We start from the raw sequence: 18,896 nt of genomic DNA, 5'->3' as shown, positions 1-18,896 counted from the left end.
AGGCATTTAACCCTTTCACCTGAAATCAAGAACTGGCTCCCTTCCAGAACCCGCGAGGAGACAGCACCACAGTGGGCGTCTGCCGTCCAAACGCAGCCACACAACCCTGCCACGCCTGGCACTGAGAGAGCAGAGTTCAGGGCATCAGGAACTTCACCGGTGCTATTGCGCAGGCTCTGCGTTCCACGCAGGCTTATTAGGAAGAAAGCGGATAAAATCGCCCAGAGACACGTGAACCAGAGGGGACCAACCCGGACCACGGCTCTCCACTGCATCGGATTCTGGAATTTACAATCACGAAAGTTCTATTGTCTCACGATTGGCTCCCAGGCCGCATGACATCATAGCGCTAGATTCGGCCTCCGGACGGCGATTGGCTGGCCGCGCCATTGTGACGTCACGGTCAGCCCACGTTCTGATTGTAGATACCCGGCGCCTTCCTCTTCCCATCGCCGCTGCTCCTGCTGGCCGATACCTCTCTCAAGCCTCCTCCCCGCTCGGCTGGTCCCCGGGCTCCGCCGCCACCGCCGCCTAGCCGCTTCTCCGAGCCGCCGCTGCGCTCGGCCTAAGAGGTAAGCGGGCGGCTCCGGAAAACTTCGGCCGGCCGCCGCTCGGCCATGACACCCGCGCCGGCGCGCGGCCGGGACCGAGGGATGCAACCCGGCGGTTGGGTTCTGAACCGGTGCGCACGAGCTACTGCCGGCCCGGCCCGCGCTGCGACCGCGTGGCGAAGGAGCCCGCCGGACCCGGGTCTCAGGGCGCGACGGCAGGCATCTCGGCCGTTTCGGCGCGATGCTGTCTCACCTGTTCAGCGGTGGAAGCCGCCGGCAGGCGATGTGCCCACTGACTGGCGCGGCGGGAACGCACCCGGTTCGTCTACGGGAGGCAGGGCGGGTGGGCTCTGCGCTCGGGTTCACCCGCCCGGACTAGAGGAACGCGCGGCCGGAGGTCCAGGGAAGAGCCCCGAGAGCGATAGCGCTTCCTCGGAGAACAAAACCCGCGTGAGCCGGGAGAACCACCGCGGGGCCCGGGGGTCGCGGCGCGGGTCGGTCTCCTCGGGCCTTTCGTTTTCTCTCTTGCCCTCCCGCCTCTGCCCCCGCCCCGGAGGCGAGCCCGCTAGCCTGGGAACGCTTCGGTTTTTATTAAAACCAGATAGCCAGCGGTCCTCGGAGAGGATGAGGCCGGTGGGGAAGCGCGGGGGCGGGGACTCGGGAACCACCTGGGCTGCTCTTGAGGGAATCGGGGCGCGAGAGCGGTGGGGTCGCGGGCTGGAGCGGCTCGCGGCCGGGTCGTGTCTGCCGCCAGTAGCAAGGAAAAGTCCTCTTTTATAGTTTAAACGCAGATAAGACTCGCCCCCCACCCTACCCCAGCGTTCACAAGCCCGCCTCGGGGTAGAGGGAGTCGTGCCTGGAGCAAGACTTGCTCTTCAGAACTGTGTCTTGCAACCAACCGTTCCGTGCCCTTGCACTTTTAGGGTGATGGTTTCCCCTGCTCACGACTGTAGTTGAGCTCAGCTCTTGGCTTCTTGATTGCAAATTTGGATGATGCACTTGGCCCACTTTGGGGTGGGGGTGGGGAGTCCCGAATGGAAGAATCCAGTGCATGACCTACGAGCTGGGCTGCGGAACCTAGGGTTGCGACGGGAGAGTGAGCCTTAATTCTTTAATAGCGGGACCGGTGGCAGGAAGTGCTTTCTTTATGGGGTGGCACGGAAGAGCTCGTGTTGCTTGTTAGGTTTTGTAACTTAGGTTTTGTTTCCCTAACCACTCAGTAGATAACCTGTTGGTTTGCACTTGTTTTGCCTGCACCTCTCAGCCAACAGCCGGGCAGAATCTAGAGATACGGACACAACCTGTTTGGCGTTCGGTGGCTGTGGATGAACCCTATAACTTTCCATCCGCGGTGAGGGGACAAGAGCATCACTTTTTCTGTCCGCTTGGATGCTGTTCGCGATTCTCCAGGGAAATCTTGAAAGAGAAATGTCACTCGTGTCCCTTTTACATTCTTACCCTAGATTATAACTTTTCATCGGCAGGAAGTTTTTCTGGACAGATTGTTTTTCGCATTTTTTTTTTTTGTTTGTTTGTTTTGTTTTGTTTTGTTTCTAACTGAAAACGAAAGGAGGAATGTTACTGATGGTTACTGATGGCTAGTTTTACAGAATATAGAACAGAACTTAGCTGAAAGTGAAAGTAGAGAATGTATTAAGATTTGATGGTCAGATATTTTTTTCAAGAACAGTACCTCATTACTTCAGATTCTGTCCTCAGCTTCTTGACTCAATTTCGAAATCGTTTCTGTCCACGGGTTTCATGTTGCAGAACTGTTAGGGATTCCATGATATGATACAGTTGAAAGTGCCCAGGATGGGGGCTTGCCAAATAGTGGTTTGATAAATGTTTCTTCTTCACTTATTTTTCTTATTGGGGAAGGGGAAGTGAGGTTTAGCAGATGTGGCCCGGAATAAAGCTGGAGAATCTCAAATAACTGAGAAAATATTTAAAACTGGGTTTTCACAGACACGTATTCCAGCAAAGCCGCAGTTGAAAATGAGGTGAGTTATCCCTTTCCCTGGGATCAACTGAGCTTTTTCTTTGGGGCCTGGGGGGAGGTGTCAGAATTTTTAATTTGGGGATGTTTGCAAGGATCTCTTTGCCACTACCTCCTTGTTTTCTCTCAGCATAACTGTTGATTGTCCTTCTGTTTGTAGAAGTGAGTATCAGTCCTGGGGTGTCTTATTTCCAACTTAAATTACAGAAATCACGGCAAAGCTGTTTACCATCTTCTAGGGTGACTTTGATGCCTAAGTAGATAGTAGAGAGTATGAATGATGGTTCTACTTTTTACTCAGCCCCTCACTCAGCCACATCCTGTCCCTCTCCCCTAAGAAAAATTCTAATTATTTTTAAGCCCTCCTTTGTGCCTACCAACTCTTATGTTACTGATGGGAACAGTTACTGTTTCCATTAGTGACCCAATGGGTTTGTCTTTGCATACATTCAGTTTCAGGTATTACTGATGTGGGCACCTTCCTATTAATAGTTGCTTTCCATAGATAATTCTTACAGCCTCCCTGTGGGAAGTGATGTCCCCTACCTGTTTTATAAAGAATTGAGAACTGAGGCCCAGAGATGCCAGGTGACTTGTCCAAATCATGTAGATCTGTCTCCTGCAACTTACCTGCCCTGTCCTCTGTCCTTGTGCTGCTTGGATTTGTTCAGTGGGCCCTGCCCTTTCTGTAACTCTGTTACTCTGTAACTTAAAAATCTAACCTCATGATTAAAGGTTCATCTTCAAGCCATCCAAGGTTAACAATTTGCCATCTTTCACATCTGTAAAGTCTGTTCTTTCCTTTTAGCCCACATTTGATTCACTCTATTAATTTATTGGCTTGTCAGTTACTGAGTGTGTGCTGTGTGTGTGTCTTGGGGTTGTATACAAAGCTGAACAACACAGTTTCTGACTCCAAAGGGCTTTCTGAAGTGGCTTATACTTTAATCCTTTTACACTGTACTTAATCTGCACCTTAGACTAGAAGGGGATCAGAAGCAGATTTCTGAGGGGGGAAGGGACTTGTCTTACTGTATCTGGGAAAGCTTTATGGCAGAGCTTGCCAGGTTATCAACACCTCACACTGCCCAGTTGGTTAGGATGCAAGAGACAGAGAACCCAGTGCCAGATGGGCTTAAATGACCACCCGACCTGAAAAGTCCCAGAGGCAGAACTTATGTTCTGTTTCTCTGAAGTCTTCTCAGATGTTTGTTATGTCCATAGGCTGATCTTGCAAGATGACTGCCAGTTACAGTCTAGAACCCCCTGTTACCATATTCACATGTGGGAACTTCCACCACTTTCCAGAGAGGGTCCTTGGCCTTGATTTAGGCCTTGGTTACTTGAAGTAATAACTAGAAGAGTGGAAATCTGATATCCTGGATCCCATCCCAAACTGAGGATGTGGATTTAAGTTTCACCTCACCTACCTGGCTGCTAAACTACACCTTCAGGGAATTTCTCTGTGGATATAGTGGTGTTTGCCAGTATCAGCTATAAGGGCCTCTAAGGATGTCGGGCCCCATCAAAGAGAGGATTCAATTAAATGAAACAGAATGGAATCCACATTTGAATTTCACCTTACCCTTCATAGAGGAATCTTACGGGTGCACAGAGGACGGGCATTCTAGGAGAGAAAGTTTAGAGAGCAGACAAGTGCACCATTGGACATTAAAGCAAGTAGCCCAGATGCATGAAGCTGACAGGCAGAAGTGGAAAGAAAGGTTAGAAGGACAAGTTGTTGATAATAAGGGCTAACTTTTATTAAACTATTACTACGTGTCAGACTCTGCACTGAGCCTTTACATGGATTTTTCTCAAGTACTATTAGTTGGTACTCTAAGCATTCTCACTTTACAGGTGAGGAAATGGAGGCTCAGAAGTTTAGATGCTTGCCCAAGGTCATAAAGCATTCTAGCCTGGGTGGTCTTGCCCTCCTAGCCTATTGTCTTTCCTGAGATGTCACAAGACCACTGAGGCTTTTGGACTGGAAGGAGTGTATCGTGAATGTTGTGCTCCAGGGACGTGAGTATTGTCAGAATGCGTGGGATGGATTGGTGAGGATGGACACAGGGGATATGAGGGCGGACTTGGAGGCTGTTGGAGTAGGCCGGGGCAGCGGTGAGGCCTCGGCTGGAGCCATGGCCACAAGCACAGGCTGGAGTGCGCTAATCTTTTGAGAATGTCTCTAGGAGAAGATCTATGCAACTTGAAGACCAGCTGGATTGAGGGCCAGCAAGAGGAACGGTGCTCTCGGGCGGGCGTGGGGGTTAGAAGAACTGCAGTGTCATAGAGGGAGGGAGAGGAGGCTTTGTTCTGCAGTGGAAGCATCTCAAGGGCCCCTGATCCATCCAGACAGGCCCTTTCTCCCCCTCTGGTCCCCATTCCTCTTTGCAGCCAGTGTCTGTCTGCTACATTCGAAGGACGTGTTTCCACCACATCTCATCAATTTTCAGACAGTTTTTCACATTTTAACATACCTGGCTAGTGATAAAGCTTGTAATCAGTGACATGGTAAAATCACACGAGCCCTCTTTCCCATTTTAATATTGCTGAAATCAACGTGCTTGTGGATGAGAAAAGGAAAGTCTCAGTATTGGTGAACTTGTGGAGTCAGTTGCTGGCAGAGTAAGAACCAAGACCTCTGGGTCCTCTCATCCACTGAATTACCTAAACTCACATAAAATAAACATTGTAATACTGGATTATAGTAAAGCACATGCGTATTCCTTTGTTTATTGTAACGGAAGTAATCTGAGAGGTTTGGAAGGCACAGTGGTTTGGGTAGGGTGCCTCATCCTTGTATAGAACCTGGCTGCCCTGGTTTGTTATCCTAAATCGGCCATCAACCTTAAATCAACTCTGGGCGTTGGCCCTTTACTTTAAAACTAAACAGTTATACCAAGGTGAATTTCAGGATCCTTTCAGAACAAAAATTTTTTATTTTCGCTTTTGCAGAGAGCAAATCCTTTGCTTCTGTTTGATCAGGGATAGAGAATGAAAGTTGAAATCCTTTAGGTCTTTGAAAGGTAGATGTCAGAAATCAGGGGTGGAAATTACAGTTTTCTCTTTAAGAAGTTAAACGTAACCGCTGGAGTTATTCCGGCTTAGCAGAGTTAGTTGTTCAGAAAGGTAGATCCTCCTCATGTTGGGGTTTGTGTCATAGACGCGCCTTCCCATCCCACCCTGATTTCAACCCATAAATGTTACCATTACCAAGCCGCTTGATTCCTTCTGGAATGTTTCCTCCATGAGGATACTTTTATTTGACTCGAATACATTTGCTTTTAAAATTGTGTGGCCCCTGGATTGAAAATAGTCATACTTGCGGAGTTTTTAGGAAGACTGAATCCTGTCCTCCCTGCCCGCACCCCTTCTGGTCCCATTTGAGCGCAGTGGTGTGTGATAACCTCAGTGTTCCTTGTATCTTGTTAGACTTCAGTACCTTTTGTTTGATGTCTTCTTGCTGACTGGGGTTTAGAGAATAGTTTTTCACTTAAGATTTCTAGTGCTGGGACTCTCATGCTTTCTCTGGTTAGAATAACCATTTTCTTGAAACAACTGCAGCTTCAAATGACAGTCCTACTACTAAGTTCACGCCCTCTTGTGAACATATGCTGGTTAGAGGTTCCATCTCTATGTTACAATTCTTCCCCTGTTGTCAACACTTTCACCCTGTCAGAGCTAACCTCTGATACGTGCATACTAAACAGGCCTAATTAGAGCCACACTGGAGAGTTGGCCACTCCGGTCCTTATCTGAGTTATCCTGAATCCTGGAGTACCTGTTCCTTTTGTCTTGGCACGGCACATGCTCCTACAAAGTAATTGTTGTGAATTTCTCCTTCCCCAAAGAATAGTTCTCATGACACCGAATTCAGTAATTATTCATTTGCTTCACTGGGAAGTTTCGCCATGTGCTAATGTCCCTTGTGGGTAGCATTTAGGGTACCTCTGCTTCAGGCTTTGGCAGAAAAAGTACATTACCTTAATATTTATAGGAGCTGTTGACACTTGTGTCTACCCTGTTTTTGAGCTGATGTGTACCTTTGTGAAAGTTTGAGTTTACCTCTTACAAAACTTCCAAATGTTTACTATGGATCTAAAGTGCATTTATTAAAAGTATCTACTACATCTTTTAAAAGTTAGCAGAGCAGTAGGAAGGGGACTGGAGAAGAGGCCTTTCAGGTTAGTAGCTGCATGGAACCAGGGGTCCAGCTGTGCCCTGAGAACTTGGCAGGCATTGGTGGGCCAATCGCTGCACCTCTGAGACATCTGTGCCTACTTTGGGGCGGAGGGGCTGTTGAGACTATCAGTATTATACATAAAAGTTAAGTAGGGGACTGACTGAATTTGGTGAGCATCATTAAAAAAAAAATCTCTCTATTGACTAGGACGTTCACTGAAGCATTGTTTATAATAGAAGATTGAGTCAGCTAAATAATGTTCTTCAGAAGAATAAGTGATGCTGCAGTTGAGCAGTGTAATACTTTGGGACTTAGGAGGAGGATGAGGCTGATCTGTGGGTGCTAAATATACTACATGTTAGGTACTTTTCTAAGGTACTTCACCACCAAAGCCCCCCCATGAGGTAGGTACCCCCAGTTTTACAGATGAGGAAACTAAGGCACAGAAAGTTAGGTGACTTGTTCAAGGCCTCCCAGCTAGCAGGTGGCAGAGGCAGGGTTCAGATCCAGCCTGGTCGAAGGTGTCCAGCATCAGTTTCCTCGTCTGGCCCCAGGCCCACCTGGGTTTGATCTACAAGTTGTGTAAGACCTGAGCGGTGTGGGCTGGGAGGCAAGGGCACCCTCATCCTCTAGGGAGCCTCCTGCTTTCCCTTGGGTAGAGATGTACATCGTGTGTGTTTTGAGAACATCTAGGTCGTTCTGACACGGGCCTGATTTAAAGGCTGCTTGTTCAGGTTGTTGAGACTAACACCTTCCCCACCCCTTTAGTTCTCCTGGGATTCTTTCTCTTTTAGGACTTCTTAGTTTTCTTTCTGGGTGTGGGTCCCTAGGTCTGACAATATTATGATGGCTCTAAGTACCATAATCCCTAAAATACGAGGATCACAGAATTCAGAATGGTTTATATATTAGCATGGAATGTAACCAGGTGGTAAAATAACTGTTGGCTGTAGAGGAGATGATAGATAATTACTGGGTTGTGTTTGCTTTTAAATATGCCACATGATAGTAGGTTTTTTTCCTTTTTTAAATACATTTTAACTCTGCCTGTTCCTCTTATCACCCCCCTCGCACCCTGCACCTGAGCAATTATAAAATGTGGGGGTTTAGATTGAATTTTTTTTTTATAAAAAAGAAATGTGTTTTCCTGTCATATCCTTACTTATGTTACACTGTTTGAATTTAAAATCTAAGACCTTTTCTCTCGAGGGGGTGCGTAACTTATCTCTGTTAATTATGTCCCTCCATTCTCTTTTCATTTCAGCTGAGGCTGTAACACTGCCTTTGTATATTTTGTAATGGGTTATCTTGGAGAACATGATAATTTATTTTGAATATTCAAGGAATCACATCAGTTAAGAGGCTGCAGTCAGATTTAGAATTACAAGCAGCTGCTCACAGCAGATGATGTTGCTTAAAAGCCTCTTAAATGTTTATCTCCCAGCCACTTGCAATTGCAGTCTGATTTGTATGTTAGAAATGGGGTTGAAGTAGAGCTCAGTCTCCTGAAGCCGGGTCTTTAAGGGACCAGTTAAAGACTTGCAGAGGATCGCCTGTCCTCATCAGTGCAGCCGTTGATTGTCTGCAAGTCTGCTTCATCCAAGAAGGTGGTTGCCTTGTGAAACAGGTCAGAGCTTCTCCAAATAAGCCCTTAAATACAGTGTTTCGGGACCTCATGTCCCGGAGAATGCTTTATGTACTGTGCTTGTTATGGCAGCTCCTTCCTGTTTGCTTTGCACGACATGGTAGTTTGGAAGAGGCTCAGTAACCCCAGAGGAAGGTGGCTCTGAATACAGAGTGATGGTGGGTGCCCTACATCCGGCCCTGGTACGGAGCTCCATGCTTGAGTTTACCATCTTTTTACAAATGAGACTGGCATGTTATAAAGGACTTCCAAAATTCAAAATGTAGGTGAATCATTGCAAAGTACTGTTGGAAACCCAATCTCAGTGGGTGATTTCCTTGTCCACGGATTCACGTATCCACCTGCCCACCTGCTGTCCATCTCAGACATTTATTTCTAATCCACTTCTGTCTTCTGAGCTCCAGATTCATCAGAAGCTCCAACTTCTCATCAGCTGATTCACTTGGTCGCCCTCCAAACCTGTCTCCCGTCTGCCGGCACGACCCGAAGCATCCCCGGCACCAGTTTGCCCAGGCCATCAGTGCCAGGGTCCTTCTCCCATCAACCACATCCTTCCTCCTTTCCTCTATCTGTCAGTCACCAAGTGTTGTCCATTCGGGCTCTGCTGTGTCCGCTGCCGCCCTGCCTTCACAGCACGCCAGCCCTTGGCAGCTGGTTTCCCCTGACTCCTTTCTGCCTCTGTGTTCAGGTCCCAACCTGGCTGTCACGGAGATCTTCTGACACGTCAGTGGGATCCACACACTCCATACTGAAAGCTTCGTTTACTTTCCCTTAGGGCCATCCTTGATCCCGCTTCACTTCCTGCCTGCACTTCTCACTCTGAACACCCCACAGACTCACTTCTCCCCACCTGCCCTGTCAGCTCCATCTCTGCTCAGCACTGCTTCCTCGATTGCTCCCCACTGACAAAAACACACGAAAGCAGAGCCAACTAAACAGCAGAAAAGGCCCTGTTCATTGTAAGTCAGATTCACACACCCTGGAACCTTTGATGCTGTTTACTCAGTTAGCTGTTCCTACCCCTTCTGACTCTTGTAACCTTGGTTATAGCCAGCTGACCTCTGTGTGCGTCAGCCTCCTCCTCATCAGGGGAGGACAACGAGTGCTTTCCTCCCCTCTCTGCTCCAGGTCTGGCATGTTCCCTGTGTATCCTTGGTACCTGTGTGCTGTCTGGCATGTGGTAGGTATCTGGCAATTATTTGCATAAATGTTTCTCTGTGTACCTTCTGGGTATAATCAGTTCTGGAATCTGTGCTTATGGCTTTGTGAAGGGTGAGTATGCCTCAATAGCCTGAGGAGTTTGAGAGTTTGTAACACTGCACAGATGAGGAGCCCACCCGGGGAAGCCGGCCCTGGGAGACAGCAGCCTTAGGGGGCTGGAGTCCCTGCTTAGGGTTGCCGTTCCCCCAACCAGGCTGAGGGAATAGAGCAAATTGTTAGACGTCCCCCCGCCGTCTGCCAGGAGCAGAGGTTGCTGTTTCAACGTGCTCTGTTAAAGGGCCTTGCTTATTTTATTTGCATGTTACCTGGTAGGTGGAATGAACCAGGGATTTATTGTGGCACTGTGTCCAAAGAAGGAAGAGAACGCACGCCGGTGTCTAACCTTTCGGCTATTCCCTGGTCAAATAATGGTCGAAACTGACACTCTCTTTTTAACCTAATTTTGGTTGGCCTCAACACTGAGCCAAGTTAAGGTGGCCCATGTAGGTTGGACGGAGCCTGTCTGCTTCAGTTGCCACGTGGTCACTGATTCACTGACCATACGCACTTACTCCCCATCGTGTTCTCTGCTGCCCTCTGCTCTAGTGCTTGGATCCTGCAGAGACACACGACAGTACACCTACTGACAGATCATAACCCAGTGGGAGAGGTGAGGTGTGAAGCTGGCGCAGTAGGTCATTGTTGGTGCTGTGGGGAGGGCTGTGTGTTGCCGCTAGGTTTGAGTGCAAGTGACAGAGACCCCAGAATAATGGCTCCACTGATGGCATCTCAAAACAAGGTGTTAGTTGTATTTTGCACAAAGGGCTGGGGAAAGGGTACAAGGATGACCAGCTGCAGGCTCCTAGCTCACTGTGTGTCGGGCTCAGAGGCAGCAGGATGGAGAAGGAGACACAGTAGAAGGTGCTGAGGATTCAGTCGTGTTTTCTCTTAAGGGAAGTTCCCAGAAACCAACCCTCGACAGTGTTGCTTATGTCTCCGTTAGCCAGGACTTTAAACATGCAGCCTCACGAATCTGCAGACAGACTGAGAAATCTCATCTTGGTTCTGAGTGGCTGTGGGCAGCTCAGAGTCCTGCTGCTGTACCCGGAATCCTGGTGACCGCCCCCCGGCCTGTACTAGGGTGGACGAGAGTGACTGTGCCACCCACGTGGAAGTTGGAGTCTGTGGAAGAGACTGACAGGGAACAGATGCTGGTACCATAGTGACGAGCACTGAGAGCGCAGTGTGGGGTGCTGTGGGCAGACAGGAAGGGACCCCCTAAATCAGACCCAGGGGGCCGGGGAAGGGTGCCAGGAGACTGAGCAGACATCTGCCTGCTGGAGAGCAGAAGCAGGCGTTCAGGCAGAGGCTGTGAAGGAGGAGGCAGGTAGCACATGAGGAACTGATTATAAGGAGAAGCAAAGGAGGATGCAGGGGCCTGAGGCCGCATTGAGGGATCTGAGCATTGTCCTAAGAGCCTTTAACTGGTTTTGAGAGGCGTAACCTGGAAAGATGCTTTTTGGGAAGTGGGAAGCAATGCCAAGACCAGAGGCAGGGACCCTCCATCAGGAGGAAGTGCAGTAGTTCAGCTGATGTGATGCTGACCTTGATTGGATAGTGGCTTTCGGGATGGAGGATTTCCTACAACTGGGAGCAGATTTAGAAATAGTTTGGGCTGCTTTTCACCGGACAGCTGATGAAAGCAAGGCGGAGAGATCAGATGGCGGGGCCGGGCCGCACAGTCAGCTGGCGGCAGCGCGGGGGCACCCCCCTGCCTGAACTCTTTGTGTCCCTGCCGAATGGCCAGCTGGGGCCACAGGGCTTTGTTGGGCGTCGGAGAGGGCAGGTGGTGTGTGAGCTGGAGCGTGGAGAGCGTCTGCTGGGGCGAGCGCGGTGCAGGCCCTGGGGTGGCTGTGAGCAGAAGTGGGTGAGCTGGGTGCTCCCAGCTCTGCAGGTTGAGATCAGTACGAGGGGACTTCAGGGAGATAAAGTAAATCCCGCGGGAGTGTTTGGAAATCAAGGAAGGCTTCCCTGTAAGATTAAGTGGTTTAGGCTTAACTCTTTAAGCACTGGGGGCCAATTAACATTTGGTATTAAAGGACTGACTGGAGCTTGACGGCAAAGTCTGCGTTTCATGTTGGCCATGCCCAGGTCCTCATATCAGGTGCTTGTGGGCAGCAGAATAAAGTCCCTCAAAGATGTGTCCCAGTTTCCCATCACTTGTGACTGTGTGGAGCATTAAGGCTGCAGATGGAGTGTCCTAGGTTTTCCAGGTGGGCTCAGTATAACCAACCCCCAAGGGTGCTTAAGGGGCTTGCCTCGTGGCTTAGCTGGTAAAGAATCCACCTGCAAGGCAGGAGACCTGGGTTTGGTCCCTGGGTTGGGAAGATCCCCTGGAGAAGGGAAAGATTACGCACTGCAGTATTCTGGCCTAGAGAATTCCTTGGACTATGTAGTCCATGAGGTCGCAAAGAGTAGGACATGACTGAGCAACTTTCACTTTTCAAGGGTCCTTAAATGTGGAAGAGAGGGGGGTTGGAAAGAATGAGAAGGATGGGGTGTGAGGAGACTGGGCCCAATGTTGCTGACCTTGAGGACGGAGGAGGTAACTGTGAGTGGAGTGATAGAAGGCAGCCTGTAGAAGCTAGAAAAGGCCAGGAGAAGGATTCTCCCATAAAGCCTCCAAAAAGCAGTCAGGCCCATGCCTTGATTTTAGTCCAGTGAGACCCGTTTTGGACTTCTGACCTATAAGATACACTTGTGTTGTTAAAAGAACTTCTGGGGCTTCCTTGGTGGCTCAGATGGTAAAGAATCTGCCTGCAGTGCGGGAGACCCAGGTTCGATCCTTGGGTCATGAAGATCCCCTGGAGAAAGGAACGGCAACCTGCTGCAGTATTCTTGCCTGGAGAATTCCATGGACAGAGGAGCCTGGTGGGCTGCAGTGCATGGGGTCACACAATTGGACATGACTGAGCGACTAATACAACAACAAGCCACTAAGTTTGTGGTCCTTGGTTACTAGAGACACGGTCAGTAAGTGTGTGCTGAGTGAATGAGTTGAGCTTTAAGAGATCAGTGTGAAAGATGTAAGGATTGGATGCGGGGAGGTTCTGGAGGCCAGGGAGTTGATAGGCAAAGGGAGGTTCTGGCAAAGAGGTGATAGGACAGGATGGGGGTAGGGTGACTGGAGTCACAGGGCTGGCCTGGGATCCATGCAGGGGGGAGCGTGCTTTCAGGACTGGGTTCCTGGAAGGTGATTGGGCAAGAGCAGAATCACCTGGATGGAGTCAGGAGGCAGGGAGGCTTGGCTTGTTGGGTCTGAGGTGCAGACGCACCATGTATATGTCGGTGGCACAAGCGCGTGGAAACAGTGCTTGAGTGTGGGCTTGGGGATACAGGACTGGGTGTCATTGGTCATGACTTATCTGTTCCTTTTCTTTAAATTTTTTTATGGTGAAGAAACTCAGCAGCTCTTTTGAAGGATTTAATAGGTCACATTCCTTAACATTAAGAAGTTTTTTCCTAGTGTTTTTTGTCTACATTTTTTTTTCTGCCACTTGAATTCTATGAACCTTTAAAAAAATTTTAGCAAATAAAAATAAGTCAATACTAAATTATTGTTTTAAAAAACTAGAAATAACATAATCTCACGACCCTTGCATAGTTCACCTTGTGTTGCATGTCATCTTCCCAGAAGCCTCTGTGGCTCCCGTTGGTCTGTCAGCCAGCCAGTCACTAGTGGTCACTACCCCCCACCACACATACACACCCTGAGTCCTGACCCTATCAGATCTCACCTACTGAGCTGGGGAGGATGGAGCCTAAACAACACTTGGCTTGTCCTAGCAAAAGGGAAATGGATGGTACTTGCTAGATAATAAAATTTGTTTTTTTAAATATCAGTTTGCCACTGAACTATATATACACTTGTTTTAGACTTGGTTACGTCCTGAAAGTCCTTGGTTTCTGAATTCCTTTGTTCTTTATAATGAACTTGGTTGCAGTGGTTGAAGTGACAAGTGTATCGGCGATGGAGGTGTTTTTCTGTAGCACCACACTCATTGCCTTCCTACTTGTCTGTTGCTGCCGTCTTCCCTCTCTGATCACTGACCTTCTACTTGGTGGCAGTTGCACCATGTAATTTGCATTTACACGTTTTCAGTGAAGATTGTACTAAATTTAACTTTGACAAAAATTTAAAGCCTATAAGATGAGTTGACCGATAATGGTGGTCCTAGTCATAAAGAATCCACCTGCCAGTGCAGGAGACGTAAGAGACATAGGTTTAATCCCTGGGTCCGATCCCTGGGTCGGGAAGATGCCCTGCAGAAGGGCATGGCAACCCACTCCAGTATTCTTGCCGGGAGAATCCCATGGACAGAGGAGCCTGACGGGCTACAGTTCACGGGGTCACAGAGAGTCAGACACGACTGAAGTGAGTTACCATGCACAGTGTCCATAAACCACATGTGAAGAAAATCAGTGTAATTTCAAGGAGTTCCATTTCATTCTCCAGAAAAGGAAATAAGATGATTTCCTTCTTCTTAGAAGGAAGATCCCATTCATTCTAAGTTAACCAACTCAGCTTTCTCTTCTTTCTTCCCTTTGCCCGTTGATTTGGTTAAATAAGACTTATGGGTGCTACCTCGTGCGTTGTCTTTCACATCAGTTGGTACCCCGGTAAGACAGAGCCCCCACAGTATCCAGGAAGTGTAACCAAGTACAGCAGAGTTAAGCCGTGTTGATCAGGAGGTGGGAGAGGACGTGTTGGTCCCATCCCCAGAGCCGCTTCTTGACATTTCAGCTACTGTCCCCTCGAAACAGTCATGATGTTTCTTTTCTCTTGAAATCAAATTGTTTCCCTTAATGAGATGGTCAGCTTGGCGTGCAGTCATTTTCTCTGATGTATTCCAATCTCAGAAAGCAAATAGAAAAACATTTTATAGAGAAACCTGCAAATAGCTGTTCTGTGGCCTTGACCTGAGGTGAATTCAATGCCCTGAGCTCTGGTCTGAAAGCCCTGGGTTTCTTCACAGACAGATGGGAGGGCGTGATGCACCTTTATAGCAACTGAGTGTTCAGCGGCACATGAATTTCCTTCTCTGGTTAGCACTGCTCTCTGTCAAAGGAATAAACGATGGCAGTCATGCTTGGAGCTCTGTAATGTCACTCTCAGATTCTTATTTTGGAGAGAAGGGTGTGGCCTGTAAATGTCTCCCTCTTACTCATATTCATTCTGTCTCTGCTGACCTGCTTTTCTCCATTCAGTGGGGACCCTGCTTTCCTGTTGGTAATTGCATTTCCCAGGTGATGTCAGGGACGTACCTGCCACTGACACACGGTTTAGAGGAAGAAGAAAGTGAACCCCGGACAGGGAAGACAAGCTCCCTTGAGTAGGCTGGGAAACCTCCTGCGTGAAGCTCCCTTGAGCCCGTTAGCATCATGAATCAGAGAACTGAAGACCCGGTGACAATTGGACAACTGAGGTGATAGGCATATGGAAAGTGTGGTTTTTTAAAAGGTATTTTGTTGTGGCAGAAAAATGCTGATTCTGAGCTTTCTCTCTCATATATATATGATAACATGTGTTAGTACTTAAGCTCTTTAGCATCTGTATACTGGCTGATGAGTTAATACATTCTACCTAATGTGACTTCACTACGGGATGCGCAGGTCTTATTTATTACTTAAAACTTTAGGTTTTGGTGAATGAATTTCCATGAAGAGTATCTTCATTGGAAAGGAAAGTTAGTATCATGCTAAAGAAACGTTCAGAGGTTTTAGCCCATATGCTAATATGAAAATCAGCCCAGCCTGCTATATACAGTCTGATTTACTGGGAAATCGGTAAGAACTTATTTCACAGAGTGCTGTAAATTATATATATTGTATGTTTTATTCATTGTTGCTCACTGGTGCTTTTTGAGGTATTTGGGAATTTTGCGTATAAGTTGAGAAGCCAAATTTATAATGCCAGTGTAGAGATGAAACCTTACAGAGGAGGAGAAATTCTGTTTGCAATTTTTAATACAGCAGCTCTCAGACTTTTTATTCTTAGGACTTGCACTTTTAAAAGCTGAGAACCTCAGAGAGCTTTTGTTGTTGTGGCTTTTACCTGTTGACATTCATCCTATTAGACATTGATTTTTAAAATAATTAGCAACATCTAAAAATAGCCGTTGCTCATTATATGGTGACATGATCTATATTTTCATGAAAAAAAATTTTTTTCAAAACTTTAGTGAAAACAGTTTGAGGTTTTTGTCCATCACTTTGGTGTCTGGCTTAATGAAAGACAGCTGGCTCCTCTTCTCTGCTTCTGCATTCAGTCTGCTGAGATATCACACTTCCTGTAGCTTCTAGGTCACTTAATGATGAGATGAGATTGAAAAAGTCATCTCTTGGTAACATTACAAAAATATTCTTGATCTTACAGAACCCCTGAGAAGGACCCAAGAACCCTTGGGTATCTGGCCTACAATTTGAGAACCCCTGTTCTACCTAGACCCTATTTACTGTATTTTAAAATAAGAGCCAACCTTCTACTTGGCTATGAAAACATCCTTGGGGTGGAGGGTGTTATTTCATCAACTCTAGCCTCCTGAATCGTTTGCCTAAGTAAATTTCTTGATTTATGTCACAGGAGGATCTCTGAAGGTCACCTTCATATGTGAACTTCATGGGGTATACTGGTTTTGGTCATTTTAAGGTCTGTAAGTACCACCCTTAGGGTAATATTTAAAAGTAAATTTATGTCCTCTGACAATGCTGATTGCTTGCATAAATGCCATATCATCAGTTTTTAAAATTAAAATCCAGAACGGAAAGGAGTAACTTAAGAAGGTCTCAGTGTGGTGTAAATACCTTTTTAGATGTTCACTTTGTTTTTTAAATCTCATTCTCTTTGCCTTCTGTACATTATTGTATTTGGGCCTTCCGATTGGCTGTCTTTTAGAATCGTTTTCAAAATAGCTAATTTCTTTTTTGTTCATGTCTGTTTGATAGATACTTCTTAACTTTTTTTTTTTTAATTACTGTTGATTTTAACAATGATTTTGCTTACCCTCTGAGCCATCAGGGAAGCCAAGCATCACATCCCCACATCTCCACCTTGTTCTTTGTAACCATTTAAGCTTTATTGTTTTCTTGTGTTACCAGAAGGTCCTTCTGGCCTTTTTGTATGTCTGACCATGTAGCGTTCTGCTTTTGGGAACTGTCAACACGGCATCCGCCTGCCCTATCCTTTACTCTGGGGACTTCTTTCAGGCTGTTTATAACCTCAGTTTCTGTGATGTCTTGAATCAATGAGCCGCTTGCTTCCACGTGCTCAGGTGTTTCTGTGGGATATGTTTTGCATTGTCCAGTATAGTAGTCACCAGTCATGGGTAGTAGTTACTATAGCACTTGGAATATGGCTAATGCAACAGAGTTTTTCCACTTCCTTTTAATTTACCTTTAAATAGCCCTGTGTGGCTCCCGTCTCCCCAGAGGATACAACTCCCAGGGAATCTGAGAGCTTCCTTTTACTGACTCATGCCTGCTTCCATCTTGACCTCAGAGTTTCTTGCAAGTTCGCCGATGCATTTTTATAGGAGTTTTGTGTATATCTTACCTGTCACTTTTAGAAGTGTTTGTAGCATGTAGATTTCAGCATCTGTAGACTGTTTTACCACCAGAAACAGAACTAAGAAAGTGAAGGCTGTTTGAAGTTGACTGCTTTTTATGAAATCTTGAGATGGTTCTAGGTGATGTTCAAGGGTAGAATAGAGTTGAGAGAAGGATTTTAGGTTGGGGAGACGCGAACAGACTTATCAGCTAATAAAAAATTGAAGATAAAGGGGGAAGTAGAGTTGAGCAATCAGTTCTTGAAGGAGGCAGGCAAGTAGGAGATGCTGAGCCTCCCTTTATGGATTGGGAGGGGAAAAGTAGCTTTGGTTTGTTTTTTTTTTTTAAGTATTTGAATTTTTTTTTTGAAGCAAAAATCATATAATAGGAAATAAACTTTTTTGAAAAGATTTTTTGGCCTCACAGCATGGCATGCGGGATCTTAGTTCCCAATCAGAGATCAAGCCTGCATTGTGCCCCCTGCAGTGGAAGCTCACAGTCTTAACTACTGGACAGCCAGGAAAGTCCCTGAAATGAACCATTTTAAAGTGGACAATTCAGTGGCATGTAGTTCACCCACACTGTGGCACCCCAGCCACCTCTGTCTAATCCCAGATCATTTTCACCCCCCAGAGGAGACCCTGTGCCCATCAGCCATTCTCTGCCCTGCCCTTCCCCACCCCCAACTTTTGGGCAACTCTGATCTTTCTATCTTTAGACCCTGATGCTGGGAAAGATTGAAGGCAGGAGGAGAAGGGGACGACAGAGGATGAATTGGTTGGATGGCATCACTGACTCGATGGACATGAGTTTGAGCTGCTCTAAGGACAGGGAAGCCTGGCGTGCTACAGTGCATGGGGTTGCAAAGAGTTGGACACAACTGAACAACAAAGTCTGCATATTTTGTATAAAGAGAATCATACAATATGTAGCCTTTGGCATCTTGTTTTCTTTCACTTGGCATAATGTGTGGAGTTTCATCCACCTGTAGCAGGTAACAGGCACTTTGACATTTGAAGGAGAGAGAGTGTTTCAGGGAATTCATACTGACAAGCCTGAATCTCAGTAGAACATGTCAGTTCAGCTAGTTAGATTTGTCCAGGATTAAGGCTCCACAGGGGAGGATGTGGCAGCAGGAGTATCTGTGGGATGGTTGACTGAAGATGCACCCCAGGAGCCAGCACTGGGATGGAGGGGGCAGGCATCGAAGTTCTGGATCTGGTGATGGTAATCGCCACGAGTGAATTGGCTGCCAGCGGGGTAAAGGGGGAAGAGTGGGAGGAGTGTCCTGTTTCTAACTGGGATAAATTTGGGGCCCTGAGTCAGAGCCCCTCTGTAGCGAGGGACCGTCTTTCGCATACAGACCAGGGGCACCGTCCCGCCTGCTGCGTGAACCAGTGGACAGACCGCACTTCCGAGCCAGTGCGGTGGAAGCCATGTCGTCCTGCTGAGCTAGGTGATGAAGCAATCCTGCTGGCCTGGGGGCTTCTCACACGGCCAGAAGCAGGGGGGTGGAAAGCAGACCCAGCCTTTTTTGCTGCTGCCCTTTGATGAAGGTCTTAAAGCTGAGTCAGCTGCCCTGGTTGGTGCTGGGAGCAGTGATGGAGACTGCAGTGTTGCCAGCGAGGCCACGTGGGACCAGGCTGTCTTTGCCTAATGACATAAAGGTCAGAAGACTTTCAAATCTTCCCCATCTTGTGCCCAGTCTGC

At 47.3% G+C, this 18,896-nt stretch overlaps 1 protein-coding gene across 1 annotated transcript in view; it reads left to right on the top strand.

The window, feature by feature from the left end:
- The first annotated feature begins 296 nt into the window (after nt 1-296).
- ELOVL5 (ELOVL fatty acid elongase 5) overlaps nt 297-18,896 on the top strand; it is a 66,589-nt gene continuing 47,989 nt past the window's right edge. The window contains exon 1 of the mRNA XM_043907733.1: nt 297-572. The gene's annotated coding sequence lies outside the window, so the exon portion shown is untranslated. The remainder of the gene's footprint in view (nt 573-18,896) is intronic.

The sequence above is a fragment of the Cervus elaphus genome, chromosome 7 (genome assembly GCF_910594005.1).
Source record: "Cervus elaphus chromosome 7, mCerEla1.1, whole genome shotgun sequence".
NCBI lineage: Eukaryota > Metazoa > Chordata > Mammalia > Artiodactyla > Cervidae > Cervus > Cervus elaphus.
Note: the sequence above shows the minus strand (reverse complement) of the source record. Positions and strands in the feature narration are given on the sequence as shown.